The sequence below is a fragment of the Zingiber officinale genome, chromosome 3A (assembly GCF_018446385.1).
Source record: "Zingiber officinale cultivar Zhangliang chromosome 3A, Zo_v1.1, whole genome shotgun sequence".
NCBI classification, from domain to species: Eukaryota; Viridiplantae; Streptophyta; class Magnoliopsida; order Zingiberales; family Zingiberaceae; genus Zingiber; species Zingiber officinale.
Genome location: NC_055990.1, coordinates 69,418,779 through 69,427,322, shown reverse-complemented (window position 1 = coordinate 69,427,322; position 8,544 = coordinate 69,418,779). Strand labels below are relative to the sequence as shown.

Below are 8,544 nucleotides of genomic sequence, written 5' to 3'. Positions count from 1 at the left end.
TGAAATTTGGTTTACCCGTGCACGATTCACTCAATCATGCATGAGGCGGTGTATATATATATATATATATATATATATATAATATCTTGATAGTTAGGCACCCATGGTGGGTGACCACCGTGGGAGCCTCTCACATGCGGAGGCGCCTCCAATGATCAAAGGCGCCTCCTCTGTGTGTGTGTGTGTGTGAGAGAGAGAGAGAGAGAAATAAATGTGTTACCTTAACGTCTAATTTGAGCACCCTCATAGATCGGGTGCTCGGACTTGGTCCAGGAGCCCCAACTATTTTGGTTGTGAGGGTTGCCTACCCTAGTTGCTCAAATTGAACACCTAGGGTAACATATATATATATATATATATAAAAGAATCTAGACCCTTTACTAACTAACTCTCCATTAATTTGGTGAATTCTAAAATTAAATTATGTTAATGTTCTTTTTTTACATCGAAAATAATTTCAAGATTTATTAGTAATTTCCACAAATACATCAATCAGGGATCTAGAGTTTGAAACTCAGCTATGGTGTATTATTGAGAATTTTTCTCATTAATAAATTAGGAATCTAGAGTTTCTTTAGTCCTACATCTTAGGATTAGCAACACTACCAGTAGAGGAGGTTCTATAAATATCTTGGCTTGGCGATGTTAGAAAGTATACTTTTCTTGGCCTTTTGACTAAGATTAAGTATGATATTAAATTAATTTTTTATAAGGGAGTTACAATAGCTTACTGCTGGGATTCTCAAGCGTCACTCTTGCATTGCACTATTGTAGGGGTCTGACAAACCCTTATCCAATTTATGGGTGACCTTTTGGCTAAGATTACGTGTAGTATTTGTTCTTATACAATTTACTTATATTTATGTATTATATTATACACGCAATGCTTGTGTACTATCGCTAGTATATATATATATATATATATATATATATATATATATATATATATATATGACCCTTTACTAATTAAGGTAAAATCTAAAATTAAATTATGTTAATGTCCTTTTTCTTTTCACACTGAAAATAGATTTAAGTTTATTAGTATTATTTTTTGGTTATTTTTTATATAAAAAATAAGCATCGTCATTGTTCTTTTTTGTCCCACATCTTAGGATTAATAATACCGTGAGCGGAGAAGCTTCTATAAATATCTAGGGTTGGCGACATTAGAAAGTATATATTTCTCGGCATTTTGGCTAAGATCAAGTATAGTATTATTGGTTCTTATCAGTTAATATTTGATATAAAAATTAAATTAATTTTTTTAATGAGGGAGAGCCCGTTACAGTAGCTTCTTGCTAGGGTTCTGCGTAGCCCTTGTGTTGCACTACTGTATGGGTCTAGCACACCCTTACCAAGTCCAATTTATAGGTTTAAGGCACTAATTGGACCACCCGCACTCTTACCAAATCTAATTTATGAGTCTGAGGTACTAATTTATATGTATTCATGTATATTACATATACAATGCATGTGAGCGATAACTTTTGTGTGTGGGTGTGTGTGTGTGTGTGTGTGTGAGTGTATACAAAGTTGTTAGCCTATGGAACTTATAATCTGTGCTTGTGTGCAGTTACTTTGTTGGCATGCAGGGCGTGGCTTTTGTTTTGGTTTTTGTGTTTTTTCATAGAACACGTTTAATTTGCTTTTCTATTTTTCACATACCACTTTCCTCTTTCTAGCTAAAGCCTATCTCTCTTGGCAAACCTCTGAAGAGAAGCTAGGGCAACCACATTTCGTCGCTGCGGTGGCTTCCTTGCCCCTTCAGTATTCCTCGCTCTCAAATCCTCATGCAACTCCGAAGCTTCCAGATCCTCGTGCCCCTCACTGTCTCTCTCATCAAACCTTCGTAGAGAAGCTAGGGCAACCCTATTTTGAGGTCGTGAAGCTGTCCTTGCCCCTTTCGCATTCCTCGCGTGGCCACGAAGCTTCCAGATCCTCACACCCCTCACCGTCTCTCTTGTCAACCCTCTAAAGAGAAGCTAGGGCAACCCTATTTCACTGCTGTGACATTGTCCTTTCCCCTTCAGTGTTCCTCGCACGACCGCGAAGCTTACAAATCCTCACGCCCCTCACCGTCTCGCTCATCAACCCTCCAAAGAGAAGCTAGGGCAACCCTATTTCATCATTGCGACGTAGTCCTTGCCCCTCCGATGTTCCTCGCTCTCATATCCTAGCGTGGCTACAAATCACACGCCACACCGCCCCATCTTACAATTTCTTACGAGACGCCGTCCTTCAAGGCTATCGACCTCTAGCCACTGCAACCCCTCTCTGTGAGACTCCTTGTCTTTGTTGAGTCTCTCTTCTACTTCCCATGTTCATAGTTTTTCTCTCCTCCCATCTTAGGGCTTAAAGTGTTTAATAAAAATTATGTTGGTTATGGTCATTCTCATTTCTATTTCTATAAGCCTTTAGAGAATGAATTTTTCGTGCCCATTCCTAAAAATCCTCCATGAGAAATCATTGTCCATGATAATTACATTTTTCTAATGGCACTAATCTTTTTGTTATGTATAATTTAACCATTAATTAGTTGGTCACAACATAGTGCTTTAATTTGATTAGCTAAAACATACAATACAATGACCACATGTTAGAGTTGCAATATTTATAGTTTATCTGCATGAACAAATTAAAAACTCTTTATTTATTTATTTTTATCTTCCAAAAATGAAGTATTATGAATGTGGTTCCTTAGTCAAATGAAGTGTTATGAATGCTCTTCCAAAAATGAAGTGTAATGAATGAAATTTAGTTAATAATAGAAAAATGTTAGATTGAAACTAACACCATGCAACTATTCCAATTATATGAATTGAGATGTTGGAAATTCAATTGTATAAGATGGGAAAGGTTATGATTTTGTCTATCGGTTGCATCAATAGTATACCAATCAGTTATTTATGAAATTCCTCTAAAGTTGACATGTCTCATATGCACATAATAAATTTATTAGTTTAATGGGTAATATCGATACACTCGATTGATGAGTTTTATGATGGACTATATTTTCTATAAAATACACACAAACATTTGGATTTTAGTGTCTTTTTCTTTGATTACTTATATTCTTTTAGTTCTACAATTTACAGGAAACTTGCAAAACTTCAACTCTTTATATACAATCCATGGTAAATCATTTCATTTAAGTTTTGCAAAACATATGAAACGTTGTGTGTATAAACTTGCAAAGTCTATATAAGATTCTGAATGTTGTTTTAAATGTAGAGAAAAATATATGTTGTATTTATTGGATGTGAACTGGGAATTTATGAAACGTGGGTAGAAGCTTCTGATCATATTATTGGCTTTAAGGGTGCCATACACAAATCTTGCAAAAGTAGAGAAGAGGCACAAAAAGATTTTGAGGCATACTTTGATAAAAAAAATTCTACATCAACTTTCTTTGCATCTAGTTGAAATAAAATATCATGTGAAACTTCAAGTTCAAGGTCAAGTTCAAATTTAGAGAGAAAACTTTCAAAAATTGAAAAACTTATTAAGTTGATATATGCATTGAAAGAGATAGAGCATCAGTTGGATTCTTTTATGATCAGTGATGATAATGAAGATGATTAGGCGTGTTGTTTCAAATCGTTATATTAGTTGAATTTCAAATATTGATTTTATTTTGAGTGGTTGCAAGTGTTGTATCGAAATTAAAACGATGATTTAATTTAAATTATTTTATCTACGTTGTTACAAGTAATGTGATTAAGTTGCTGTGGATTTTACAAAATGCAGGAGGTATTACAAGTGCACTAACATGGTATGTGCTCGAAAAACATATTTAAAGAACTTCCTCATGCTTAAGTTGTCATTATATACAGTTGATTTTTGTATATTGAAAGTGTAGTTGATCTTGTTCTCTGTGTAGGAACTTCAGTGTGTTTACATTCTTTCATCAGTTGTGTTTCACTTCGACCATTCAAATTACGCCTCACTATCTAGGTCAACACAGCTAGTCATTATCACACATGAGGTTTGCCTACCCAAGCGAGTATTGCACAACGAAGCCTAGTTCTCAATATCAATTTCATATTATGAACAAACAACCATTTAAAAGCTCACCAACCTTGCTAAACTCATCCATTAGATTATTAACTCATCTGCACAAGAAATAAGACTAAACATGATCAAACTCCTCATGAACCATATCCATCCAACTCATGTCCTCAAATTAGAATAGTATTGCAGCTCTTGGGCTTTTTGATTGGAATCTCATAAGTTATCAGATTCTGGAAGAGCATTACAACTCTCCTTTACAACCAATATGCTACAAGGGTCATATACTTGAGACAAGGACTTGATATCACTGGAAAGAACCTCTCAGGTTAAATTTTGGAACTCAAGTTGAGAAGCATACAATGAGCATTTTTCCTGGATCAAAAAGTAATGAACAAAATCACATGCATGTAGTTTGAGGAGAACAAGATAAAATTGATTAACCTTACTTCTCTTTCATTGTTTGCCATTACTTACCTTATCGAATGAAAACTGAATCTTGAAAATTAAACTTCGAAACAATCTTTATATGTTAGAAATAAAACTGAGCAAAATAATAGTCCAAATACACACCCATCATGTTCAATAGTTAACCTATATATCACTTGTCAAATACTCGAAAAATATCAGAGAAAGAAATAGCAATGAGCAAAAAAAGCTCCTAGTCAAAGTGGAGTGTGCTAACCAAACTCCCATGCGATCAACTCCTAGCAAATCATGTTTTAACATCAGCTCTCCTGATTTTGCATGCTAGGTAGAACCCCTCAATCAACCATATCATTATTGAAAGAATTTATAGTCAAGCATCAGCATCAGAAGCTACATAGGGCATTGTGATTGAGATAATACAATTTCTTGCATAAAAAAATGTATGAAAATAATGGCATGGCAAAATGAGACCAAAGAACTCATGTTCATAATAATGAGAGTTCACAACAAATACAGAAATGAGAGTTCACAATAGACTGCTCAAATGTTAAATGTTTGAAGCTTGTTTAAATAAATACAAAAATGATTAAAGAGTTCACAATAGCCTACTCAAATATGAAATGTATGAAACTTGTTTAAACAAATATAGAAATGATTAATGAGTTCACAACAACATGCCCAAATGTGAAATGTATGAAGCTGGTTCAAATGTGTCTCCAAGCACTAGGTCTGGGGCATCATCATCTTCTCCACCTTAGGTGTTGCAGCTTCAGATTTAGGTGTGTGTCTCTCCAACTGCTCCATGAGCTTCATAAAGTTCTCTAGATTATAAGGTCTGAGTGAACAAATGTTCGCTCAAATGTTAATAAGAGCATTCTTAAGCACAAATCAAGCTAACATAAGTGTAATAGCTAACAAATCAAAAATAAATTGTACAGGCATCTTCTATAGAACTAAATAGACATAATTAATAAAAGTGAAAAAGAAACCTTCAACATAGATTTTCCTATATTAACCAAGCTGTAGACTTTATTTAATATTACCCATTGAATTATTTGCTAGTGCATATTGTTAGAACCAACAATAATAAAGTTAATTATTATTTTTAATATCTCAATCAATCAACCACTAATTTTAAATAAAACTTTGATAGTCCTTGCCTACTATTGATGTCAATTCTTCTTCATATGTGTCATCATCGTTGTTATGATGATTATCTAAAGTTGATATGACAATCAACACATTGTCATATTTACACAATTTAATAAAAGTAATTGATTTACAAATAAAATTATCATACAAAAAGAGAATTAATTGATGCATACTCTTACTGCAAAATTAGACAATTACACTTGTTATGTGACACATCTCGATGGCCACATCCACAACATAACCGTGACTTTGAGGTTGCCTTCTCCTTTGATGATTTCAATCTCTTCCCACATCCCTTTGTTCTTACTAAAGAAGGATCAATAATATTAGGGACTCATCCATAGATTTCATCCTTCGACCTCTATTGTCACATGTTCTACTAATATTCATCTCTTGAATTTTACTATAGATACAATCCAATTGTTCATCCAAGAAGTTTGTCCCCTCATCAGTCAAAGATGCATCATCAATTAATACTGAAGCTTTATAGAATAACCTTGAGTGCCTTGACATCAAAACCCTATCTGGATCATCAATGAAATTTTACACCCTCAAAACATATATTACTCCAACCTTTGCATCTCGTGTCTATCATTTGAGTATATACTTATCATGCAAACGAAACTCTTGGTTAATACGAAAAAAAGCTAACATATTCCTGCATGGAATACCATCGAACTCAAATTTTGTACAGTTACAGGAAATGTTGCCCCTCTGTTTATCATGCATGAGCACCCTTTGTTTGGAGGAAAAGCAACTTTAAAAATTTATCACATGGTAAACCACTAAGTCAAGTCTCATAGATACTTGTTGCACATAATAACTTTGACTCTCACTCATTTCACTTTGAAATTCCATCCATTTCTTTTTTATGTACAACTTAACCATTTGAATTTCCATTGGCCAGATTGTCTTAATCTTGGGATGCCCATTCATATCAATATGATCCACAACTAACTCATTATGTCTTTGGTGTTCCAGTGCCCTATTGATGTTGGGATGTATACTATAAGCCTAGCTTTTTGTATGAACATTTATTTTGAAATGAGAACCACTTTGATCAAATGTTGCATTTTATATTTATTTATATGTTAATGCAGTTGTCCATTTAATTTATATTGTAGATAACATGCTGTGTGGTGCCACATAGAAGATAATGTTATCATTTCATTATAAATTATAAATAGTAGCTCACGACCGAGATGGATAGGGACAAACCATTGGAACAGTTGTAATGTAATTTAGTATTAGTATATTTTGACTATAAAATTATACTAGTACACTATGTGTGTATTGAGCAGGATCATTTGAGGTTGTTTGATTTATACTGACTGCATAAAAGTGTTAGGATGTATACTAAAAGCCTAGTTTTTTGTAATCATTTATTTTGAAATAAGAATCATATTAGTCAAATATTTATATTTATGTTAAATGTAGTTGTCTATTTAATTTATATTGTAAATAACATGGTGTGTGGTGCCACACAGAAGATCATGTTATCAGTTCCTTATAAATTATAAATAGTAGCTCACAACTAAGATGGAATGGGACAAACCATTGGAATGACTGTAGTGTAATTTGGTATTAGTTTATCTTAACTATAAAATTACACTAATACACTATGTGTGTATTGAGCAGGACCATTTGAGGTTGTTTCTTTTTATACTGACTACATAAAAGAACAAAATCTCTGTTATTATGGATGTGCGTACTCTAAATCCCGATATAATAACAAGCACGTATACTTAGTATTTATTTCTTTGATTTATCAATGGGTGAGATTTAGTTCGATAAATCAATAGGCCCGATAAGTTGGGAAATGATATTATTTATATGGTGTGTTGTTGATTATAGAAGGAAACTGTGTCCTAGTAATCTAGGTTGATGATGTCCCCTTGAGGAACTCATAAGGATTATCATGTAAACCCTGCAGGTGGACTTAGTCCGGCATGATAATGAAGTTGAGTGGTACTACTCTTGGAGCTAGATATTAATTAAGTGAGTTGTCAGTAACTCATTTAATTAGTGGACATTCGATATCTTAAACACAAGGAGACTAACGCACTCATGATAAGAAGGAGCCCATAATGTAATTTGGGATTGGTGCGGTAGTTCAATAATAACTCTTTAGTGATATGAGTTATTATTGATGAACTTGAGTTGGGTGTTCTGGGCGAACACAGGAAGCTTAAGCTCATCGGGAGACCAAAACCAATTTCTCCTCTCGGTCCCTGTCGTAGCCTCTATAAAACCTTGTATCGACCAAGTCCACTTTTTACCCAAGTAATGGGCCGGACACATCCTTGCTTGGAGTAAGGGGGTCGTCCAAGCATTAGCTTGGAGCCCAAGAGGTGACCGGCCAAGCCTTGCTTGCTGCCCAATCAAGGGTCGACCACCACAAAGAATAAAAGGAGTTTTTAATTTTGTGTTAAAAATTTTCCTTTTATAGTCATCCACATGGAGTTAAAAAGAGAGATTTTATTTGTTAAAATATTTTCTTTTATAACCATCCACATGGTTTTAAAAGAGAGTTTTAAAATTTTAAAATCTTTCCTTTTATAGCTATCTACAAAGGATTAAAGAAAGATTTTAATTTTGTTAAAATCTTTCTTTATTTGTAATTCTTAGGATTTCAAATGACTTTCAATCCTCTTGCTGTTATATTGAAAGAAAACAAACTTACTGGTCTCAATTACATTAATTGGAAATGTAACTTGGACATTGTCTTAACTGCTGAAGGCTATAAGTTCGTACTTTTTGAGATCTATCCAAGCTTGCCTAATAGTGATTTTAGTGAAGAGAAGATTGAGTGTCATAAGAAATAGGTCAGGACAGATGAGATGGCACGGTGTTACATTTTGATTTCTATGTCAAATGTGCTACAACATCAGCATCAGACCATGCCTACTGCTTATGACATGATGCACAATCTCAAGGAACTCTTCGGGCACCAGA

General features: G+C 34.0%; 2 pseudogenes; both read left to right on the top strand.

Annotated features, from left to right (window-relative positions):
• Positions 1-654: 654 nt before the first annotated feature.
• Positions 655-792, top strand: LOC122054279 (annotated as a pseudogene).
• A 383-nt stretch (positions 793-1,175) lies between these two features.
• Positions 1,176-1,354, top strand: LOC122054262 (annotated as a pseudogene).
• Positions 1,355-8,544: the final 7,190 nt, after the last annotated feature.